This window comes from Passer domesticus, chromosome 9 (genome assembly GCF_036417665.1).
Source record: "Passer domesticus isolate bPasDom1 chromosome 9, bPasDom1.hap1, whole genome shotgun sequence".
In the NCBI taxonomy this organism is placed as follows: domain Eukaryota; kingdom Metazoa; phylum Chordata; class Aves; order Passeriformes; family Passeridae; genus Passer; species Passer domesticus.
In genome coordinates this window covers 39571673-39597338 of record NC_087482.1, presented here as the reverse complement: position 1 = coordinate 39597338, position 25666 = coordinate 39571673, and the positions used below count along the sequence as shown (strand labels likewise).

Sequence of the window (25666 nt, the reverse complement as noted above, 5' to 3'; positions counted from 1 at the left end):
GCCAGCAAGCAGAGCCCACAGCCTTAGCTGTGCCAGGCATGGTGAGGACAGAGGAGGGAAGCACCAACACAGCAGGGCTGAAGCAAACCCACCAGTGTGACTGAGAACTATTCCTGTGTCCAAGTACAGGAAGAGAGTCAAGGACAAACAAGGAAAACTGAGGCTGCCAGGCACAGGAACAGCAAAATCTCCTATTGTTCGTACAAGTGTTAGTAATGGCACAGCACACATAGGAGCTCATAGTGACAAACCAGATCTGGTGGCAGGAGCCAGCCTGCCTCAGTGGAGGTGACAATGTATGTCCCCTCTTTGGATGCTCAGCCAGGTCCTCAAGGAGAACACGGCAAAGCAATCACTCTTATAAACACCTTAATATGAAGATCAACATTCTTGGGGTCTGATTCTTCAAGGATTCAAAACCTGCCAGAGCTCCCAATCTTCCTCCATCTCCTTTTGACTATACTGCTTGTGGTGTGTCCATTTAAAATTGTCAACTTTTCATCCTCAAAGAGGAACGAGAGTCCCAGGCTGTCCTATTCTCCTCATGAAGTGACACTGTGTTTTTATGAATTCCCATCAGCAGTAGATCCTTCAGGATGAATCTGGAAGAGGAGAGCACAGGCTGTGTAAACAGTGGATAAATCAAGGCCAGCCCAGCTTTCCCATTTGCACAGTGATCCAAACATGCAAGAAAACATCTGCAAGGGTCTCTGTATTCCCCAAATTAAAGTACTATGGATAAATGGATGAAAGTTTATTTTAATTGACTCATTGGTCAGGGAAAAAAGAAAAGGAAGTACATTACTGCTTCCATAAGTACTAATTATCAGTGGATTTTAGATACAAGAGCAAAGCATTCCTCTTGCTACCTATTTTTCATTAAACATAGTTCAATCAAAGAAGCCATCAACTTTCCTAGATGGAAGTAATTAAGGAGAGCACAGGCTGTTGTGTTTGCAGTGGAGACAGGAGCCTTCCCCTCGGCAAATCATATGCTCCCAGATGGACCCAACCCACCAAAAGCTTTCAGCCAGCTGTTAGCCCAAGGCTTGTTCCCAGATGTGGGGCACCCATGTGATTGCTCCAGCAATCAACCCACCCACTGCTCCAGCTCCATGGGATGTGCAAATCCCTCTCCCCTACATAACTGCACCCATTATGGGAACAAAACACAGCCACTTCTGAGAAGGGCACACCACAGACCTGCCCTTGTGCCAGCATACAGGCGAGAGGAGACCTCTGTGTGTGCCCATCTCATGCTGCAGGACACTTGCACTCAGCCCTGTAATGGATGGACTTCTAGTCACACCTAAAGAAGGAGGTGGTCCCTCATATCACAACCAGGGACCACTGAAGAAACTCCACATGGAGAACAAAGCTGAAGGAAAGCAAGGGCTGGGCCATGTGGTGAAAGGTTAAACCTCTCCAACTGATGTCCCCAAAAGTGCAAGTGTGGGATGCTGTGCTGGAGACATCTTCAGTTCCATCTGAGACACGTTGACCACTGTGTGTCATCAGGGTATCTTGTATTGTCCCGATACTCAGAAAAATCAGTCATGCCCCTAACAGAAAGCAACACAGCCAATGCAAACACCAGGCAATGTCTTACCTGAATCACCACCAGCAAGGCTCTTCCAAACTTCAGCTTCAGGAAGGTCAGGGGCTGAGGTACTGTATTTCCCCTGTGAATGAAGGTGAATGGTGCATTTTTTAAGTTCCACGCTAGGCAGCCACACAAGTGCTTTAGGCTGACCTTCCCTGTGGCTTGCAGAAGACTGTCCTTGTCCAACCAGCAGAGGCTTTCTGTACAAAGCAGCTCACTGTCCTTGGGCTTTTGCACATTTTGTGTGTGTAAGATTCAAGTATTGGTTATTATTTCTTGAAATGAGAACCCCCCCAGAAGCACCACTTGGTTTACATGGAGGACAATATTCTCCCACAACAGTCATTTCCATTAAAGTATTCCACAAAAGTCTGGGTGTTCAGTACAGGCTTGTTGGCAATTTATGCAAATCTAGTCTACAAATAATCTTGACAAATAATGCTAAGAGTGAATTTGAGCTGAGGCTGTCTGAGATCACAGGTGTTAGTTAGGTTATCAGACACAGTGGGTGGCATGTTAATGTGTTCACGTCCTAACTAGTGGGTATAAGTGAGAGGCTTGATCTACAACTGAAAGAAAAAACTGAAAGAAAAATTGAATATAGAGCACAACAGATATTGCTGAACAGATTCGCATGTGGGCACTTGATTTATCACAATGCCTACATAAATATGTATGGAGCAACTGTTTCAGAGAGGCCCCATGCATGGACAAGCCTGTAAAATAAGTTTTCTGATCTAAATATTAAAATTGGCCCTTGGCAAGTAATATAAGTAATAGTCTCTTACAAAATCACTGTTTCAATTAATTTTACTTGCATCACCTTTATCTGTGCAAGAAGGAGAGAAAAGCATCAAACAGGCCTGAAAGCCAGCAAAATAAATTCAGAGTTATTTTCAAGAGGTCTGCTTGTCTCACAGTTAAGAAAATGCACCATGAGATGGAAAAACAGGTTGAAGTCCCATCTCTGCCAGGGTCTAATTTTTCTCTGTAGAAAAGTAGGATGTATTTCTTGCAGCAAATACAAAGCATTTTCTCTTACTTCAACGAACAATCATTTTTTCTGAACAGTTATATCAAACAACTTACATTTTTTTGCACCCTCCAGTAGCTTTGTTTTACTGCAATTGTCATTGTTAAAAAACCCCCAACAAAATAAAAAAAAGTACCTTCCCTCTTCCTTAAACCGATTAGAAATGTCATTCACATTACTCTGGAAGTGAATTGAACTATTCCCAACAGCCACTCAAAAAATACATAATCACCATAATTACTGGTGGCATCTAATTAACATTCAGCTTCCTCTCTACAGCAGCTACAGCTGGACAATCCATTTATTTCAACCTAAAACTAATGCTCTCCTAATTATTTTCCATCTCACTAAGCAGCCCACCTGTGCCCGTTTGCAGCGACGGCTCCGTCTGGCACAGCCTGGTGAGCTCAGCCTGGGGCAGCCCTGCTGACAACTGCCCCATGCAAACACGGGGACCTGCTCCTGCTAATTACACAGCTCCTGGCTCTGTCAGCCTGCTTCACCAGGATTCACAAAAAAAGAAAAAAAAAAAAAGGAATAAAAAAAAGGAAAGGCAAAGGAGCTGCAAAAGGCTGCAGCCACCCCAAGGGACTTGATGCTCTGGGTTTGATAGGATGGGGTAGAGGATAAACGAGCCCATAAAATGCACATGCCTCTGGTTTGATGCTTCTTCCAGAAGGGCATGGGGTCAGGGTGGGCACATCAGTGGTCCAAAAGCCTGGCACGTCCTGGTGCTGGTCTCCAGGCTGGGGAAAACCCTCTGCTGCCAGCTTTGTTCTCCTTCCTTGGCCTCTCTGTTGTAGCAACAGGAACAAAACTGCTCAACCCAAATACTATTTTAAAAATATAGACAGCTAGGGATTACACAGATATAGCAGTCTGCTTTTATGAACTGCCTGGTATCAGTCACTCAGAATAAAATGAAGTACATGCAAATGTCATGATACCTTAGTTGTTTCAGTCTACTTCTAGCCATTTCCACCCCCATATCACTCATCAGACAACTTTTTAATTCACTTTTATTTTTCAGACATCCATCACCTCTTGTTGGGAAAAATAATGCCTGCTGTTGCCATCTAGATGAGCTCCAACTCATTATCTCTGTTTCCTTCCAAAACTCACCTAAAAACTTATTTTCTTTTTTGCTCAGCCTCTCTCTCTTTGCTATTATGTTGCTACTTGTATTATTTCAGCCTGTAATGATTGTAGCACTCCTAGGAGTGATGATCTGCAAAATTATCTTGTAATTGCATTCATATTTGAACTTTCATCATTACAACTAAATACATAAAAGGGGGATGAGAAGGAAACTGACAGTTACTGGGGGAAGCTCTTGGCTGAACTTCTCCTGAACTCAGGAATTACTAATGCCTCTTTCTTTCCCTTCGCCCCCACTTTAATTTGTCAGCTCTAGGATGAATCTCTGAAGGCACCAAGAGGCCTCTGATCAGCATGGCCAGCTGGGTTCACAAAACCCACAGTGGCACAGTGTTTACCCCCAGTCAAAGTGGGCAAGATGAGTTAATGACATTCAAAATGTGTGGGGAGAAGGAAGGAGCTCAGCACAATCTTGTAGACATCACTTGCTTCAGAGACCAAGGAGAAAAATACAGCAGGTCAAGAGAGGTCTTAAGAGTTGTCCTGAGTGTCAAGGGGAAAAAATAAATCAGTGCATGCATATTGGAAGATTATTTATGCAATAGTCAAGTAGTTATGGTTTTGATACCAAGGAAAGAACTCCAAGCATCAGTTAAGATCAGAAATTCAGTATCTTCAGGCTGTGCGCACAAATTTCTCCCCTCTTTGTCATCTGCTGAGCAGTAAAGTGCCTCCAATTGGAATTGTCCAGACTTCCCCAAACAAATTTTCAACTCCATACAAGATAACCCAGTCTTGGCACCTGACCTATAAAACTTTTGGGATATATAGGCTATAGAGAGAGGACCAAATTTTATGAAAATGCCCTAGTTCTTATCAGTGCAAACCAAGCTAAGATGGATCAGAAAATTGAAGTCCCAGCATTTGCTAAACTCAAGAGCTGCCCATGTGCTCTCCTGGCTGTCCAGGAGCACTCAAGTTTGAAGGACTAACTGCAAACCAGTGTATTTTTCCTTGCCATTTTTTCCAGAAAAGAATTTAACAGAGTTAACACAAAGATCTCCAGCCAGCAGAACATTGCTAAGATTCCCTAGGTGAACCTCTTACATCGCATTTACCCTTCTGGTGCAGCCCAGGTGTGCAGACACCTGGTTTTTGAGCTGCTGGGCTCTCCACACCAGCCAGGCTCACAGCTCCTGCTGCACATTGTCTCTCCTGGAAAGGGCACTCAAAGCACCAGTAAGGAAAGAGCCCTTGCAAACCCCAAAAGTTCTCAACTGGCCCAGCAGAGCAGGAGGGATGGGTGGATTCTCTGGTGTCTAGTTGCACATACACCATCTCTGCAAGTACTCTCAGTAGGGGCAGTGGGACTTGGGAGGTTACATTTATTTTTTTTCCATTTTTTAAATTTACTTCTACAAAACCTCCAGGAATGCAGATTCTTTGAAACCCCACTACCCTACCCCATCAAGCTGAGGCTGTCCAGCAGGTTCACAATGTATTTGTACCCCTTGTCATGTTGCAGGGTGCCAGCCACAACCAAATGATTTCATCTGATGCTTGAAGACAGGACTTACAGATGATAAAACAAACATCTTCTTCAAACTAACAGCCCTCTCCAAAAGCCAAGCAGGTAGCAGTTTATCACTTCCAACCTCAGCTAGCACTCACTTGCACTCCTAATTGCTTTTAGCCTCTTCTTGAGGCAATTAACTCCATACCCACCCCCTGACACCTTCTCACTCCAAAAAGCAGTTCCCAGTTCACTGCCACAGGGCTCTGCATGGGGATCTCAAGCTTCTGTCTTTATTCCCTTTCCTCTGCAGGGTTCTGCATGTGTTTGTGTCTGGGCATGTGTTTTCTCACCCTGATGAATTCATTATTTATGGGGCTGAAAGAGCAAAGCTGCTGAAATCATTTAGCTCTTCTGCATGTCTCCCAAAGGCATAACAAACATAATGGGAAAGCAAATATCAGGCTAAGCAGGGTGGTTTGAGGGAGAACTCAGAAATGAAGGTGGGGGTGCTGTGCAGCATATGCCAATACATGCCAGGCTTTCCTGCCTGGCATGGGGCTAAATCCCTCCTGTCCTGCCTCCAGCTGCCCCGGGGATGCCCAGAGCAGCCTGGACCAGCACAGGTCAGAGTGCTCCAAGGGATGCTCTGTGTTCCCTGGCTCACTGACGTGTTCAGCTTTACCAGATCTGGCAAATGGCACTAGAGGGCAGAGCAGTTTACCCTCAGCATATCTGAGACAAAGGAAAAAAACCACAACTTTCAGGCAGCTTCTGAATTCTCCACAGTCCTATCCAACACCAAAACCCTGTTAATACACAAAAGCCACCAAATATATTTCCAGTCAGAGTGACAAGCACAAGCACAGGCAATAATGAGCCAACTCAGAGCCTGCAGTTCCCTGCTCTGTACTAAGATTGCAGACCTGGAGGTGTGTGCCAGCCTCTTGCCTGGGCCTGCCCTGGCTCTCTGCATTCCAGGGTGCACAGGGCAATGCAAATAACACAGGTGCCTCGACAGCAGTGGGGGTAACAAAGCCTCTTCTCCTCCCATCACTGATGCAGATGAAAAGGCTTTACTCATCAGGAAGCTTTGATCACAGAGACCAGAAATTATTGACCACGCTGACATTCTACTGCCCAGGCTTGCTGCTAAGCATCTCAACAGATGGAAAGTGCTTCCAAGCAGTTGAAACTTTCAAGGTTATAGCTTTTGTTCTGAGCAGATGACCAGAGGCTGAGAGAACCCCTGTGGGTGGGCAAACAGAGCTGCTTGAATGCACATCTACCCCATGAACCACAAGATTTACATTCCAGAGAGCACCTCTGACGGCCACCACTACATCTCCTGGACCCCAGCTCACTGCACTTGGCTCAGGAGGGATGGGAGGGACTGTAATTCCCAAAATTGACACTCTTGTGCTCTTATATGCAAAGGTTTTTGGATGGTATACATTTGCTAAATTCAACAGACTTTCCCAGTGTCCCTGGTACTCAGAGCTCCCTTGGATGAGGATTTTGGCCCTAAGAACCCCACTCCAAATCACTCATAAATCCTTTTATTATTATTTCCCCAGTGCACAAAGTGTGCTTTTCTTTATTATTATCAAGATCAGTCATCCTGCAGGTCTATATACCGTTGAGTAAGGAAGCAAAGGAGCCTTGCTCTTCCTCTGTAAGTCACTGTTCCTTCCAGAGTCTAAGGAGCTTGTCCATGAAGTACCACCCTGCATCACATCCCAGCTCTGCTGCCAATGAGGATACTTCATAACAAAATCTCTGCAGGGGGCAAGGAAAATACCTGCAAAATGTAACTCGGAGTACAGTGCATTAATGGCTGGGGCAACAGCTTAGAATCATGTTGGCTATCTTAATAGCGTGAAAAAAGGTCTATTAATATTTAAAGAGAAGGAAGGAAATAATACTGGTTTCAGGTCTCAGTCACATTTTGTCCCTTGCCACAACCACTTTATTCCACATCTCTTCCGCCAGGGCACACCCTACATCTTCTTTGCAGAGGAAAGGCAGTGCATGGTCTTATTTTTGTGCAGAATTTGATTTCAAAGCCATCATTGCAAAGAGGGTTGAAAGGACCCTCAGAGCAGAGGCCAGGCAGCTCTTATCTTTTCTGGCAGATGTTTATCTAACTTCTGACTCCCAGTGATTGCAACTCCACAACTTCCTGGGGCAAAACTACCCTAGTGCTTCTCCATCTGCTTCTTAAAATTGTATATCCCTTAATAGCATGTCTTCTCCCACCCAGCACAGACAAGTGAACTGCCCATTCCCTTCCTCTCCTCTCTGCAGCAGCCCAGAACTCAAAAATGATCTCACCTCCTCCCCCCCCCAATAAATAGCCTGAACCCCACAAGTTTTCTCCCCACAGCCTCTACTCTCAGTTCATTTTTAGTATCCTTTTCTTGACTCTGTTTTCCACCTATCTCTTTCCTTTAGGATGAAGCCCAAAATGTGATGGTTTCCCAGACTAACCAGCACAGAGCAAGGCAGGAAAGGTTGCCTCACCTGCCCATCAGTCAGCTCTCCCAGTTTTCTGCAGCCCCAATTACAATCTGGCCACTTTGCAGAAAACTTCCTTCCAGTCTGTGAAGCACCCTCTCCTCACCAATCCCCTTCCTGCAGAGTCCCATTCCAGGGGACTTGTGGAGCTGTTCCTGCACCTTCCCAAAGGATGTTTTGGGATCCCCTTTCTCACTGACTTACCTTGTGCATGTTTTCAGTCCTGCCCCACAAATCTGCACAGGAATTGTAGAGAAAGCAACAGCAAGGACCAGGCAGGTCTGGCTTACCTGAGCACATCACCTGCTCAGCTCACACCTGCACCAGCCACTTGGTCAAAACTGCTGCTCCTTCCCTCTCCCTCCTTAAAAGCAATGGCTGTATGTGATTCTGCAGCTGTAATTAATGATGGCCTCTTAAATTTTCACTTGGGTTGACCTCAGCTCACCCTGACTCCAGACATGGTGGGTTTGATGGTTATGTCCATGCTCACAAATCCAAGTGCACCCCAGGTGCACTGGTTCTTCCTCAGCCCATCAATCACTGCTGCTTGCTCTTTCTCTGGACACTGGCAGCCTCACCAAGAGGCTGTGCAGAGCAACTCTGGGGCTGTGTAAAACCTCAGCAACATTTAGATTTGCAGATAAAATATCTTCACTCTGCCTACTTAACAATTCAGCATGCAGTTATTGTCTTTAAATACAGAGAACTAAGATGGATACTGTTCTATTCTTCAAACAGTTACTAACAAATTAGAGTAGTACACTAATATCAGAGGTATTTTTTTCTCTAGCTTCATGATCATCCTCTGACTGTGACTGTGGCTGTCATATACACTGGTGTTGGAGCACTGTGCTGGGCTTATTGAATTTACACTTCATCCCCAAGGTCTGCTGCAAAGTCTCATAACCAGACTGAAAAAAAACAATACTTTATTCTTTCATAGATGCTGACTCTGAAGTACAGATCACTCAGAAAAAAAAAAAAAAAAGCTTATGGAAATTGAGAGTGATAAACAGTACATATATATGAGTAATAATTAAGAAACAGTATAAAGCACATAAAAGGACTAGTTCCCTACCAAGGAAAACACAAAATACTAACAGCCCTGCATAAAATGAAATTAAGCCAAAGAGGTTTAAGCAGCATGACGAAATCAACATCCTTTTAATGTCAATGACCAAATCTGAACCTGGTTTCAGTCCCCCTCCAGATTTTTAGCATATTTTAGTAATTCTTTAGCCCAATCATACCTGCCAAACCTGCCTAGATGCATTTACAACAACTCAGATGTGGTTGTGCAACAAAATATCTGATTTGCACATGCAAATTCTCATGAAAACCATGAACAGAAAATTGAAATAGATAATTTTTCAATGTGTGCTCAGAAGCTGACAATTTAATCACTTTAAGTGTAAAACAGCCTTTTTGTTACTGCGAAACACAAGGTCTGTCATGAGGTTATAAATGAAATTGCTATCTGAGGAATATGAACCATCAAAGCCAAAGAACACCAAGGCCTGGATGGATTTAAAATAACAGCAAGGCTGGCACAAATCAATAGTGGTAAACAAGAGTCTTCAAACAATTTAAAGGACAAATCTCTGTGTGCATTTGGCCATACATACTACCATATTAAACATGACATTTATAGAATCACAGAATGAATCACTGACTGGTTTGGAGGATTGGTTTGCAGAGGATCTGGGGGCCTTTGGGCAGAGGATGGATTGTTCTCCCTGGGTGACTCCCTTGATCATCCCTCTGCCTTGTACCTGAATTTACTTCTTCTCATGTGGCTTCCAAGTATTTTTAAAGAATTATCTCATCAGCTGACATTTTAGCCGACAATCACCTTGTATCTGCAAATCCAGACAGTTAACAAACCAATTTTCTTCTATAATGAAATTTTAAGTAATATTTTTAAGTTCAGGAATTACCAGCTTTAATAAACAGCACATTCTATATGAAAGAAAAAGAAGTTGCTTTATTTGTAATCAAACTAATTGATCCCTTTAAAAATTTGCATAGTTTTGTTTAATTTTGTAGAAAAATAAAATTGAGACTGAGATCAAAGAGACTGATTTCACCAGAGACAATAGGTTTTACAGAACTCTGCAAAGTTCTACCATTGCCTGAAGAGGTTTTAATTCAGGAAAGAGATTTACGTTTCCAGCCTGCCAGTTCCAGTTAAGACTAATAATTACACTTGTAAATGGACTGCTGCCTTTTACCTGAACTGTGATTTTAATACCCCGTTTGGAGATCACATCTTGTTCATACTGGACAATTCTGGGCTAGGGTTAGAGATGTTTTATGAGCCAGGTCACTTCCATTATACTGTGGTTTGACACTGGCCAAACACCCATGAAAGCTGTTTGCTCACCATTTCTTGCTCTCAGCTGGGCAGAGGAGAGGGAAAAAAAATTAACAAAGTGCTCATGAGTTGAGATGAGGAGTAGGAAAAAACACTCTAAGGGCAAAACAGTTTTAAATTTAAAGACATAAAGTAAATTTATTATTAACAGAGTCAGAGGAGGATAATGAGAAGAAGTAATGTAAGTCCTTAATAAGACCTTTTGTCCCCCCAGCCCCTTCCCTCCTTCCTACCCAGTTATCTCACTAACTGGGCCAGCAGCACGTCCATCTTCAGAGCCATCAGAGATGGGCTCTGTTGGACATGGGGGAAGCTTCCAGCAGCTTCTCACAGAAGCCACCTTTGTGGTCCTCTCCTGCTACCAAAAACCAGGCTGTGCCAAATCAACACACAATAGGTGACACCATGGCCCATGTTCTGGGGTAACTCAAAATGCAAATAACCAACAGTGCCCAGAGAAGGAAAGAGTGAGAAATAAGGAAGAAAAAAAAAAAAAGAAGCATGTTTATATGTTCAATTCAGCCAATCACATAGTATTAGTATACTGTGCTATTAAAATTTGTTTCCATTGTTTCTAACTAGAGTTTTATGGCTTCTCCATACAGGGACTGTCAGTGACAAAAGTCAGTAATATTCTGCAGTACATGATTTCAAACATACAGAGGGTTAAACAAGGCTCTGTAGACAGTGATACTGAGGGGTGCCAAAATGATTGCTTTCACTCAGCTTTCAGGGAATCAACACTGATTTATGACCAAAACGAATTGCATTGAAATCAAATGGAAGTCAGACTCTGCCCACAATTTTACATGCATTAAGTGCTGGGAGGTGATGGGGAAAATGGACCATTAGCACATGCTTTCTGAAATAACCACAGCACTGCAAAATTAGATGATTCTGACCCTCGGGTGAGCAACAGTCTCCTCCAGAGGCTTTTTTGCTCATCAGTTGCCTCTTCTGCAGATCCACCTTGTTCTCCCCAGGTTTCTCATTAACTCTGGTCCCAGTTTGGGGCTTGTGGAGATAGAGCCAGCCTGAGCTTCCCACAGGAAGGCCAGGGTGGATGTGTCAGCTGGGGCACATGTTTAGGAGCAGGTGGAATTAAAAAAAAAAAAGAGCAAAGGCTGACACTTCCACAGAGCTTACAGCACAAATAACACAACAGTTATTTAGCAATCTTGTCATTGCAGGCAAAGTTACAGCTGAGTCTCGATGGTGCTTTGATTTTAAAGCTCAATCCTTGTAAACACATTGGCTGAATTAAGGGTACGGATAAAGGCAGTGGGAGGCTTTTTCCCTGCAAAAAGCAGAAAACAGTTTGCCTTGAAAAAATAATTACAAAAACATGCCTCTATTTAAACAATTATTTCCAAAATTTTGGAAGGGATTTCATCTCCCCTGGAACTCAACATTACATTTGGGTTAACAAGCACCAGAAGTAAAACCAATTAAAATTTTACAGTCAGTGAGGACAGAACCAACAGGGTATAACAGCCTTCCAGATTTTCATTGATATGATGATGAAACACAAATATTTATGAGCTGAACACTGCCTCCAATATCATTCAGAAAGAGTTCTTTTAGTGCTCCAACTAACCTTTCAGGATTACAAGAGAGGAAACTTGCAACAGATAAACTCTTCACCCCATCTCACTCTGAAAGTACTTTACCACACGTTTATCTCTTCTTTATCACTGTTAGGCAAAAGAGAATGAAAATGTGAGACAGGATAATGCTGCTCATAAAAAAAAAAAAAAAAAAGAAAAATCTGGAGATAGTTGGAAGTGGTGGATCAAACTCATGTCATGCTGAATTTTGCCTTTTTATTTTATATATTCTCTGTATTCTCTACACATATATTTGTGGCCTATCATTGTATTACTGGCTAGTTTTCCCAGTAGTTTCTCATGCTCTTTCCCCAGGCAAATAGACAAAACACATTCCAAGGGATCCTATTGTATCTTGGCTCTCTCTTCCCTATCTCTTTCTTAGTTCTGGCTACCAAGGCTGAGAACAGTTCTTCAAGACACTTTTTAATGAAAAAAGTACAGCCATTACCAAGGAGGGGGTTCCAGAAAAAGGTTGAACCAGAAGGGGGAATTACCTCATCACCTGTGCTTCTAATTGGGAATTCTTGTCATTTATGCTAACTGGCTAAATTTATAGAAATTGTATTTACCCTGTGTGGGTGGGCTTTTGTGGACATTTTCCATATCTGCCCCTGGAGGCCTCCAACCTTTATATTACCTCCTATACTAATATTATCTTGAAAGTGTGTGTTGTTTAATTTATAGGTTCCTAAGGCATCAAACTACTGCACAGAAATATGCAAAAGAAAGCCTTATTTACATCACAGCATTGAGGCTGATGCATTATTAAAAGGAAAAGCCTTGAGCTCCTGATAGAAAAACAAAAGATCTTCTCATTCACAGCCAAGGCACAAGAAGGAACTGTTTGCCAGCATCTCACAAAGTCTGTGACCCAGCCAAGAACTGAGCCCAGATATCTCAGTGGCAGTCCAGCATCGTGAACACATCCTCCCTATCAATGTAAGGCTGGAAGAAATGCCCTGACAGTGCAAATCCATAAAAGAAAATGAAATCTACCTCATCAGGGAAACACTCCTCTGTGTCCGTGAAATGTATCACTCCAGATCAAGAGGAATTAGTCTCATCTCATAAACGCCACACACATGCCTCATGCTGCTCTGCACTACCTCAGCAATGTGCTGGAACCTGGAGAGAAATGTGACAATCATGGCACAGCACAAAGCACTCACCCAAGGGCACCTTCAGTGGGGCAAAGGGAGTCTGCCCAAGGTTCCACCTCAGTGATGGAATGATCTCAATCTCTTCCCTCTCAGAGATGACCTGTGCCAGGTGACACTTAAGGAAAGGGGAGGAGAGAGTGAGAAGCCGACTGTTCAATACACAAATGCAGGAAAAGTTCTGAAATAGCTAAAAGTGCTGCACTCTTGTCTGAGATGATGCAGGACTTGGCTTTTCCCCCCAGGTCATTTCCTTCTCCATACAGAAGAAAAAGGTAGGGCTGCAACCTCTAGAAAATACAAGCAAGAAACTTCATCTTAAACTAAGGGAAGGAGATCCCAGCTTGACCCAAAGGGACGAACTGAAGGTTACTTGTGATGCTGAGCAAAAAAAATCCTTTACAATTGCTGTACTGCTTTGCCCATTTATCAGTCTGCAGTTTTGTTCTACTTCCATAAATCAGAATTTGTTATCAAGCACATCATTTTGAGTATCTATCTGGATGGCATACGAATTGAAGACTGAAGTGTGTCACAAAGCCACACCTTACCTGTGGGGTGGCTGTTCAGTTTAACACCTCCTCAGCCCACATCAACCCACAGGTGCCAGACAGCAACAGCAGGATTCACAGGCAAGGTAAGGAGTGCAGCACTTGGGAGAGGAATAGCAGTTTTCTGATCATCAGCAGTGAGAACTCATTTGATGCACTCCAGGAGAGAAGGCAGTGCACCTGAAAAGCCAGGGAGTCTGTCACAGTTGCTTAAACAAACTTGGAACAGAAAACATATGCTTTGCTTTAAATTCTACTGTAAGTGACCACCATTTGTGCACTCCCTGAGCTTTTATAACTATGAAGACTGAAATGAAACTATACAGAACAAAGTCAAAACACAGGTAACAAGGAAAAATATTTTCAATTATAATTCCCTTAACCTGAATTGATACAGAATATCCAGGGCAAGTTTCCCAAGCTGTGAGTGTGGGATCACACCAGGACTTCTGCAGCACCAGTCTGACTTCAGGGAGCATCTCCCCAGGTACTGCTTTGCCAGTCCAGCCACGAAAAACTGGCAATGCAGAGAGGCACTTACCATGAAAAGCCCAGGAAGATGAAACAGTGGCAGAGAGTTTTGCAGAGCAAACCTGAGGCAGTTGGGATGCAGATGGTGTCATGCTACCTGCCAGACCAGGGGCATTGCTGCACCATCCCTGCCTGCACCCCCCTTTTACTTGCTGGGAAAAAGAGCAACAATTGAAGAACACCAGAATGATGCTTTCCTTGTGAAGGACTCCAGATGGGGCTTCTTAAGTACCTTTTTAAACTCACTTCTGACTTTTCTGACTCTCACAATGTGTACAGCACGAGGTGCTTTTGGCACACACAGATAGCTTGGTGTGGGATTATTTGCTGTGCCCAGAAATGTCACTGTTCACCTCTTGACAGCAGCTGATTTTGCACTGTTTTCCTGGCACTGAAAACAACCGGGTAATAGAATAGCTTAGAACACCAAGGAATACAGAAAGGAAGTCTATTAAAAGCAAGGGAAGTCTCCTAAGAGAGTTACAAAGCAGCAGCCACTGCAGAGCCCATGAAGGACAGACAGTGAAGTTCATTAAAAAGCTCTCAGCAAACATTCCTTCCGTCAATTCCACTCTAGAGTTATCCTCCAGCTTCCATCTCTGCTGCCTGTACACCTGGCTCTTCTCGGGTGTTTCCAAGCTGAGCAGCTCTCAGGAAAAGGCATTGCCTGCATGCTCTGCCCAGGACATCAGCACCCTCAAAGCTGTGAACCATGCCGGGGCAGAGCCAGTTTAGAAGAATTTGACTTTCTCTAACCTGTCCCTACCTCACAAGCAGCAGCAGCCATTCCAGCAGCTGAGCTCAGTCTGTTACAGCATTTCTCTGAGAAAACAGCATTGGATCAGTGAAATACATGTTTGTTCTTTCTGTATTCTCCATCCATGAAGACAGTGCACTCTGGCTTTGAGCATGATCACTCCAAATATACACAGTGTTGAGGAATGGCTTGATACAATCTTATTTTTTACCCCAGTTGCTCATTTGCCATCAGTCCTTGCTGCTAAAGAAGATCTGGCTGCCTCCTCACTCACCTCTGAACATCTGCATTGATCCCCTTGTACCTGCCTTTAATTATCAGGGTGGTTGAAGTTCTCCAGATGAACATAAATTCTCTTCATGTGGAATTATCCCCCATGCACAGCTCCCCTTGTGACAGAAGCAAGAGGACTGAAATGAGTCTGACAACTGTGCACATTCAATATAAGGCTGAGCCTTTAAACTTCCCCATATTTATTTTTTGGTTTTTGTTTTGTTTGGTCAGTTTAGTCTGGGTCTTGGGGTTTTTGCTGGGTTTTTTTTTTTTCCTTTTTCATATTCTTACACCATGGACAGCATGTGCTTTGGGGATGGAGAAATAAACTGTGGCAGTAGGTGAACAGGCAAAGGAATGGGGACTGAGTGATCTGCTACATTTTGGATACTACAGGATAAAGCCATGCAAAACCTTGGGTTTCTAAAATCCTTATGACTCCACAGCTGCTGCCAAGCACAGGAGTTTGATCCCAGCAGGGAGGAGTATCCCAGAAGAAAGGGGTTGGCAGTCAGACCTTCCTCCTCAGCATCTCAGTGTCTCACTGCAGCAGCACAGGCCCCTTCCACACTATTTAAAATATTAAATACCACTCTTGCCATACAATACACATAAATATTCACTAATCCATGCACAAGAGTACCTTTGGTTGTCTCTGATACCGGACCTATAACTGATGGCACAGCAAATGGCCAATGCTCCTCATAGCAAATTGCTTTTCCTTGTATTTAACTTCATCACAAGTAGGTTTTTATATGCTAAATTTATGTAAGCAAATGCTATTTTGGCAAATTCTTTTGTCAGCATTTTTATGACAACGGATACATACCGAATATAATGACTCTGGCTCACTGAAGAAAAAAAACGGCATTTTTGAGAAAATCAGATTTAGGAAAAAAAATATTCTGGTCTGGAATAACTGTCAGTGTTTTCATAATATTATTCATTGTTTCCTTCACTGGTGAAATTTATTGCAAATAAACATAAACAAAACAGAATTAAGGAGAAGCAGATAAGTTTCTTAACAACCTGCAGGCATCCCCTTGAACTTTCCCTGCCATTCTCACTCCATCAAGGTATGCAGGGAAAACAGGGTTCTGTCACAAGCTTGTGTAGTGCATGACCACCAGCACAGAAGCTGTTTGGAAGCTCTCCAAGCTTCCCCGATTCACCATCACACACTTCTGTAGCACATTGAGCTGTGCATTTGTTATCTTGGAGCTTTGAGATAAATAACATTTCCTAGCTGACTAAATAAAATCACATTACTGCTTAAAAGGCATCACCGTAAGGGCTTGAGACACAGGCAGATCACGTTAGTGGAGCCTTGCAAGGGCAGAATCCCTTTGATCAAGGCTTGGCAGACAAGTGCAACCTGTTGCATCTGGAGTCTGCTCAGGGCAGAGATATTTGGATGCCCTGAGAGCAGGACATCCTTCCCCTGCAGTGGCATTTTGCAGCACCTGCCACAACCAGTGGCTTTCTGAAGTGGTTTCTAAACCACACCTACAGGGAAACCTGCAGCCCTCCAGGGCTCTGTCTCTATTTCTCTTTAGGGTGGCAAGATAATGCCAGATATCTGGTTTTAAATTTGTTTGCTTTGGTTCTTTTCCCAAATATGCCATAATCTGTTGATCTGTGTAATGCAGATTACCGACTCTGCTTACACATAAAAATAGCTACTTGCTTGGTTAAAAAATCAGAATCAAGGTCGTCCCAGGTCACAGACAAAAATGAAACATCTTTCCTTAAAAATATTTTAAATTAATTAAAATACTGATTTTCATCAACCTGGTGATGCTGCATGAGCTGTTCAAGTTGAGATGTTTTATGCAAAATACATCCTGTATTTGGAGTCCTCCATCCACGTGGTATAATCACATGACCTGCAAAAGCCTCTGCAATTTTGATCCCATCACAGTTCCCCCTAATATGTAAGAAAAAAGAACTAACACTTTTTAGTTTGCTTTTGTAAAGATTTTATGGGATCCAAAATGAATACAACTACCTGGGCAAAATCAGGAAACTCCCATTCAAAATAAGATCAATTGCCAAGGTGACCCAGCTGCAGCAATGCACATGAAACACAAACCAGAGAAGGAAATAATAGTTCTCCCTCTGCTCCATCTTCCTGACATGTGTGCCTGAAAGGCCATCTTCCAAACTAAAATTAGGACAAACTACCAATTAAACATGAGCTTTTAGATCTTCATATTCCATCTGAATAATACTGTCTAGAAACAAGTTGCAGTGCTAACAAGTTTCAGTACTTAGTATTTTCACTTTTATTGAGATTAAAAGCATTAGAAAGAAATATTTAATACAGATTCAGTACAGTTCAAAAAGAATTACAGCAATTCCAATAATGACCATGGATTACAGCAGATACATTTGGCCAGTGTATTATTAAAAAGTCAACTAGAGTGGAAAATGTCATTGTCCAGAAGCCAGATGAGCTCAAAAAGACATCTCTAAGTGTTTAAATCAAGAATGCTTTTTATTGACTCTTTCTGGCAAGTATACACAGACCTGACCTTGACTGGAGCCACTGGTCATCTTCATCTGTGCACAGGCTGAGCTGCTCACACACTATTATAAATGTGTATATATGTGTTAAAAAAAAAAGAAAAAGGCATATACCTTATGGTTTTTATATATAGATATATGTAAAAAGAAAAAACCCCATATATCTTATGGTTTTTATATATAGATAGATATCTAAATAATACCCTGGACTTCACTAAATAAGCTCATACCAGGACATGCCTCCCCATTGGCCTCAGCACCACTAAAACTACACAAGATGTTGTGCATTTAATAAACATGGTTTCACTGCTGTACAGAAAACAGCAATACACACAAAAATGGACACATCTATTTTCAGCCCACCAGAATAAACAAAAAGATATGTAAAGAACTGGGAAACAGGGAGATAATGAGCTGTCATAGTGAGTAACAGTTTGGCACCAGTGGTGCAGCTCTGAACAGTCACAGTTACCAAATAATAATGTTTACTTCAGCATTTCTGTCAAGATCAACTTGATGCCTCAGGCAGTTTGGGAAAGAATCACTTAGTCAACAAGAAAAATCAAAATCCAATTGGAGGAAACTAATTAAGCTGAGCATGAAATTCTTCCAAAATATTAAACTATGTCTGAAAAGACACCTTAGTACAACCGAACTGACAGGATTTTGGAGAAGTCTCCACTTCTGTGATTTTAAAATGCTGGGATCTTGGGCTGTCCAAGAAATATGTTTTATAGTTCATCTCTTGCAATAAAGTCATCACTGGGGAAGGACAGCAGCAATATTACCTTCCTGAGAACCCTTTTATGTCGTTTCTCTGATATAATGCCGCTATACTTCTGAAGATGCAACCATAAAGGATGAAAAGTCACTTTAAAGAAATCTTCAAGGAGCTTTTAATTGGTTTTCATTTTACAGAGTTTTGGGACTGCACATTTTAATCTTTGAGATGCACAAGGATGCCGACTGCAGCTGGCTGAGTGACTCTTTGGCTCTGCAGGGGTGACCACCCAGCACAGTGGTGGCTGCACATCCCAAAGCACTGCTCCATACGGGCACCATCCTGGCAAGCTCCATCTGGGTGCAAGAAGCGCCCTTACAATAAAAAGGGTCAGTGACTCCAAAAATCCCATTATTAGGTGGAGGTTTTCTTCCAAGTTAGACTCTGGCAAGTACAGCAGGTATGGATTAATGCAAGCATGGTATTATATTATTTTTAATTGGTTCCCTGTGTAAGATGGTCCACATACTCACCAGTGACACAAAACCTAAGAATTCTGATATTTATTTTCTCCAAAGTATACCAGATAAGAAGCCAGTTGTACTTGACCTCTGATACAATCTGTTCTTCCCCGAATTTCTCATCCTTTACAGATAACACACTCCAGGTGATGTGAGACGAGGGGATCTGCTGAATTCAAGCAGCAAGGCAAAGGCATAGATGGTGTCAGGGACAGGATCCTGCCCGTGCAGACACGGAGCCAGCGCCAGGATGCTCCTGCCGCTGCACACAACTACCTCAAACGGGTTTTATCCCTGCAAAACCTCGGAAAACACTGGCGTGGAGCATTTTGCCCTTGTCAGAAAACAGCGATAATTCTGCAGCAGCCCGTTCGAAGGGCAGTGACGGAATCTGGGTCAGCGGCGGAGCCCGGGCTTGGCCAGCGCTCGCCACCAGGTGTCACCAACTTCTTGATCAACGCAGATCTGATCCCAAATGCGGCTCCACCAGCCTGTTTACGGTGCCACACGTACCACCCATATCACCAGAAAACACCGGCACTTTCCCCTCCGAACCGCCTGCTGTTTGTCTCTGCTCCCGTTCAGGTGTCTCTGGTTAACTCCCCTGGGTTTACAGTCACTCTATTTTCTGTCACCTTACAGAAAAAGCGAACCCAACCCAGCTGTGAAGTTTAAGCCCTGTTCCTATGAAGGATGTGGGGGCTTGAGGGTTCCATGTGCTGTCTCTGGACAAAGAGACTCAAGCCTGCCCCAGCCCACAGGGAAACCTACTATTCCAGTGTTTGCCTTACTATCAAAAAACAACCCACTGAGCAGTTATGGTCTAGATTTCCAGAGGGAAAGTGGTTTGGGTCAACCCCACAATTTCAGCTGAAGAGAAGTTAGCTCCCAGATGTGTAAAACAAAGTATAGGACATGAATCTTGGGAAAAGGTAAGTGACAATTGTAAAAAGCACCATTACTTACCCTGATGTCTGAGCAAATGGTGCTGCCCAGAAAGTGAGAGCAACAGATCTAAAACCTACTCAGATGGAGAATATCATGTTTCCAGTCTCATATCTTTATGTACATGCATGACATTTATCAACCAATATAAGAACTAGAGAGAAAGCGTGAGTTACTAATACTTCTGCATCAGTTACAGAACTTTTGGGAAAAAAAAACCAAAACAAACTAAAAACCCCCCAAACTTACCACAGGAGACAATCTATCCCAGGCTCTCAGTGAAATGTTATGCATAGAGCAAGGATACACAAAACCAGCACCCAGCACTGGGAATGCTGCCACTATACTCGGTGCCTACAGACATTGCCACACTTTGAAGATGATCAACAAGGAAATATTCTTGCAGCATCTGGACACTGCCTCAGCATATGAAAGACACTCCCGGAGGGACTCAAAACTCTCTGTTTATTCTGATTTGAGCTGCCATGCTTGCAAGTGTCTCTAACTGGGAACAGACCCTTCTTTACTGGTCAATAAGCCCCAGGTCCTTCCATGAAGCAAGCAAAGCCCTGCTGAGTGAAAAAATTTAGTGGCCTTGAAACCTTCAGAATCATATGAAAATCAGGACTTTCTGTTCCTCTTCTCTATCCCTCTGATCATCCATCCTAATGCCAGAGCCTTGTCAAACACCTCAGAACTCATAGCATCCATCTGGCAGGTCCTCATGTCATCATATTCTTTCAGATTGTCACTATAATGTCAACTGAAGGCACCATCACAGCACACACTATCTATTAGGGTCAAAGAGGAGGTTGTCCTGATCTTAATATAAATTAATCCCTGGAATCTGATTTTTTTTTTTTTTAAAGATTAGGCCTTGCAGATGCTGAACTCAAGAGACAGACACAAAACCAGAAATGTTTTACTCTGCTTTCAAGGCATCACTTTTATGGCATCCATATCAGGAATATTTTCACTTTGGATAGCCACCAAAGCCTCACATCAAGTTTAGTTAAAATCATCATACCAAAGCTGCAAGAAATGCTTCAAGATTTTCAATTGCATTTAAAAATCTGAAAATTTTTAATTCAAAGGAAAGCAGTAAGTAAAAGTGCCTCCAATCTGCATTGATTTCAATGATGTTATGCAAAATTTGCAGAGTAACCTTGCCTAATAGCAATGAAAAATCTCCAGAGTATTGTACAAAATGTCAAAAACAACTTGTAATCTGGGACAGTGGAGATTTTCACAATCTGAAAAGCATAGGTGCTACCTGTGGTTTTAGGACAGGCATATGAGCTGAACTATTCTAGTGAGATCTTCAATAATAAGTGAGCTTGGGGTGTTTAGTTCATTTATCACCAGGAGTCACAAATCTGTCCCCTCTCTCTGGTTCTCTGCAGAGTCACACAGATGCTGTATACTGCACAAGGATTCTGCTGTGTAAAACACCACAGAAATGCAGAGTGAGTGAGGCAGAAATGTCCCAGGATTGGTCCTGCTCCCACCATGGACCAGGGCAGCAGCTTCTGGACAGGGAGCCTCAGGAAGGGCTGAGCCATTTTCCCCAGGAAGGCATCTCCTCCTCTGACAGTGCCTGGCTCAAACAAGCAAAGAGGGCTTGTGCTCTGCCTTGATTTTGCATGTCATTATCCCACTCTTCACAGTGAGCAGATGTGAGGAAGCTTTTCACTTTTTGGGGCGTTGCTGCATCCAGTCAGATAGAAAATACTGCACAAAACCAGAGAACTGCCCAAATACATCAAAGTGCTATATGCTCTTATCCCTTAACCTACTGGTCTAACCTAGAAGTGATAGCAGACCTCCTCCTCAGGAACCCTGGGTTAAATCCCCAGCTCAGACACCCATTCCTTGCATAAGCAAACAGCAGCCTTTCCTGGCCCTTGCTTTCATGCATGAAACAGAGGTGGTGGGCGTTTCTACAAAGCAGGGAGGATTCCTGGCAGCCCTTACAAGCCACATTTCAATACAGAAAAGGGTGAAGTTAGTGCCTAACTCACACTAAAGGGTTTTAATTGTGTTTTTATCAATGGTGAGGCACTGCAAGTCAAGAGCTGTGACAATATACCCTAAATCATACAGGATTACCACATTGTGTCAAACAAACATATAATTAAGCAGCTTTAATATGTTAACAGTTTGGAATCAGATTAGTGTTGTATTAGGCTAATAGAGTTGGTCCCCATTAATCCAGATGAATTGCTCAACTCTGTTTACTTGGATTTTTTTTCCCAGAAATTAAAAAATATAAATCTAATTCTCAGCAGAACATGCACATGCTGTAGGGTGGGATGAATTCATCAAGATATCTGGGCACGTGGATAAAACAAGTGCAGTTTTACTGGTTCAACCACACAATGAAGAACTAAACACTAATCCCCTGTGATGAGATTTTTGTACCACAAGAAAAGACAATGTATCTGGGCCCTGAGCAAGGTCCTGAGGCACCTCTCCACATTTGCAAATGGCCCTGAGTCCTGTGTGGCTCCACACAGCCCCAGGACCAGTATTAGAGTCCATGCTGCAGAAACAGTCCACAGAGGAAATGCTGCTTTTGTACACAAAATGCAGGGATGCAAGGCACAGATGCATGTAAAACCTGCTGTCCAGCTTCCCTGGGCTACCCAGGCTTTAAACACAGAACTTTAAGGGTCACACACATCATGACAGCAATGCTGGGATGTCTGCACATGTCCATGATGCATGATCCCAGACACAGGGCTCACTCTGTAGCCAGGTCAGAAAGGGTCTTGATGATTCCTATTCAAAGCTTACTCTTAAGGATGCAAGGAAGCATCTGGCAAAAAGAAACGTGAATAGTGGAGCATGGAGGGCAACCAAGGCCAACCCACATTGCTCATGAGATTTAATCCAGCCTCATCTAAGGCAGCCTACTATTGGCACATACACACACCAGCAGCAGAGTGAAATCTTCTGACATTAGCTTTGGTTCAGATGACAAACTCAGAGGTGACACTTCAAAGCCAGACACTTCAAAGTCAGTCCTACACATGTGCTCTCTGCTTAATTTCTGTATGTGTGCAAGCACCTGTATGAGTAAATACATACATCTTCTCCCTACATATACATAAAATATATAGAGTGGATCACAGAATGGCTTGGGTTGAAAGGCACTTTAAAGATCTTCTAGTTCCAGCCCCCTTCCAATGGCAGGGATGTCAGACACCGGATCTATTTATGGATGTATCCTATATTGCAGCAGGGCAATGGCAAGATTTTACTCCTTAATATGGCTAAGGCAAACACACACATTAAAGATGCAATTTCTTTTCAGCCAACCTGTATTGCTTTATAAACACAAAACATGGACTAGGTTTACATAAAATCAATGTCTACTTGTCTTAAACTGATCAATTGTCACATTTTTCTATATCCATGCGAATAATTCAATTTAACTGTCAATTTATGCTAATAAACAAGGCAGTTTCTAAGACAAATTCTGTTACTGTCTACATTCAAGGTACCACTCAGTCAGCAAGAGGGATTTGATTTACATCGCATGAGTATTAGGGAGTCACCCAAGCACCCATAAAACTACACACATAGAGGCTGAGCTCCAAATAATTAATTCATCACGCTCATTCCAAGACAGATCCTGTGGTGCAGAGGGCAGGATGCTGTGGTCACCTGACATGTGGACACCGAGCTTTTATTCAAGACAAAATGTTATTTGCAGTAGAGAGTACCAGGCCTTGATTTACAACACATAAATCCTAGTTCATAGTGTTTATGCTACTGGGGACAAAATGTTTCCTTAGAAATATTGCTGGGAAAATGTCAAGCAATGAGTTATCTGTGATAGGATGACATGAAGACGACAGGTTTTTGCTGAGAGTAAATGGCAAAATACAGAATGCAGAAAGGTTTGGACAGCACTGCTTCTTCTGAAGGCTGAAGCTCAGCACACAACACTAAAATGAAAATCCACTTGCATCTGTTCCATTTACCAAGGAGTCATAAGCTGCAGTCAGATACTTTTTGTTTGCCATCAATCAGTTATTGATGTGTAGCTCAATAAAATGAAAATATTTTATAGCAGAGACTTCATCAAGCATCCATCTACTACCAAAACACAACATTGTGCCAGAGCAATATACTTTAACACTTCTCTTCACATTTATTGGTATTTAGAACATGCAGCAGTAAATGACACAAAAACCCATGACCACCAACACTTACCTTCAAGGGCAGCTTCAGAAACATTTGCAGCTCTTCCCTTCCTCCCCACACACTCTGACCACCTTCTGATGGCCAGGCACTAGTACTGAACACAGTGCTGCACATGGGCATGATCCCCCAAGGGACAAGAGGCTCTTCTCCATTTGGGAACACACCTTTGGTAAGGTGCACTCACTCCTGTCCCCTCTGCCCCATAGCTGATACACAGGTGCCTGTTGCTTCTGGAGGGAAACAGCAGCACCCATGAGGAGGCTCTGTGCAAACCTGTACTCTCCAAGACCTGGCATTTCTTCCAAGATCACCTTGTGAATCCCTATTTCTTCCCAAGAGCTGCTAGCCCAACCTGTGCCCCTTCCTCACCTTTCCAACTGCAATGAGGAGCCTGCACAGAGCCAAGGCTGCAGAGCTGCTGGCTCCTCCTTTTTGTCTTTTGTCTACATTTCTTCACTCTTCAGCAGATAAAGCCACATGTCCCACTGGGACTGTGACAGTGGTGCCATCAGCCACATCATTCTGAAAGCTCCTGTTAGTGGGATTAGTGGTGGAAATGCTCCTGAGAATTCCTCCAAATGCTGTTGGGACAGTAGAAGGTCCATCTTCCCCTCCCGCCAACAAGAGACCAGCTGACTGAGCCCCAGGAGGAATTGCCATTGATTCTCAAAATACACTGGTCTATACTATCCCTTTCCTTTTCTATTAAAATTGAAATAATGTATTAAATGATGCAGCTGGAAAGTGCCAAAGAACTATTATTGCGCATGTGTGTTTTTCCCTTAAAGCTTTGATTTGTCCTACATAATTGTAGACAGGAAGGATGACATGTTCTCTACAGAAATTTATTACATTGTCAAAATCCTTGCTCTGAGTTTTCAAAATGAACAGTTTTGCTTGAAAAATACTGTGTTACAAAATTTATACACACATGAGAAAGACAGCGTAACGCATCAAAATCAAAGTACTTCAGTTGACCAGATCTGAGTTTTGGGGTGTTGGTATCTTTTTCAAGGCAAACAGACTTTCAAGATTTAAACATTCCTTCCTGACTCAAAACAGACAAAATTTTGGCAGTCTTGCCTTTTTTCAGTGAGACGTGAAGGCTGTTTCACACGTGGCTTTGCCAAGCATCACTGAGGCAGAAATTACACTCATGTGTGAGGAGAGGGCAGATTTTTCTCTTCCCATGGCACACACCCTGAGACAGGCCCCTGAAAACGTGGTGATGGCCATGCAAGGAAATGCCCAGCTGCAGCAATCATGGCCCCATCCCATCCCATCCCATCCCATCCCATCCCATCCCATCCCATCCCATCCCATCCCATCCCATCCCATCCCATCCCATCCCATCCCCCTGTGTCCTCCTGGCTCTCAGAGGGCTGGAAGCAACACAAGGGTCAGTGAAGACTCATGCTGCTGAGGAAGAACAGCTCCAGCACCTCTCATCAATTCCCTCCTTTTCTCACAAAACTGCCTTTGCTTCTCTTCTCCCCTCCGTGTTGGCAGAGGAGCTTTGTGCTCCCAAAGGCTGCAGCTCTCTGAGGGTGCCTGCAGCCACACCAAGTTGGCTCATTAGCTCAAACAGCTGTTTTCCCCTTCATGCATCTAAACAGCAGAGTTATTTTTAAGTGTGCCCATTACACCTGAAAAACCTCTTGTCTCTCTCTCAGCAGTTTCTCATCACGTCAGCACTTTTCTGTACCTTTCCCTGCTATCAG

At 43.1% G+C, this 25666-nt stretch overlaps 1 protein-coding gene and 1 long non-coding RNA gene across 3 annotated transcripts in view; both read right to left on the bottom strand.

The window, feature by feature from the left end:
- The window catches only part of SYNPR (synaptoporin), a 100727-nt gene that overhangs the window by 49750 nt on the left and 25311 nt on the right, over window positions 1–25666 (bottom strand). The gene's annotated exons all lie outside the window — the stretch shown is intronic.
- Window positions 980–8138, bottom strand: LOC135308133 (uncharacterized). Of its 2 annotated transcripts, none has more exons than XR_010368662.1 (3): window positions 7969–8138; window positions 1610–1682; window positions 980–1282 (listed from the first exon to the last, which is right to left on the bottom strand). It is a non-coding gene; the product is annotated as an uncharacterized LOC135308133 (long non-coding RNA). The 2 variants fall into 2 exon arrangements; XR_010368661.1 differs by having other exon boundaries at window positions 8055–8138.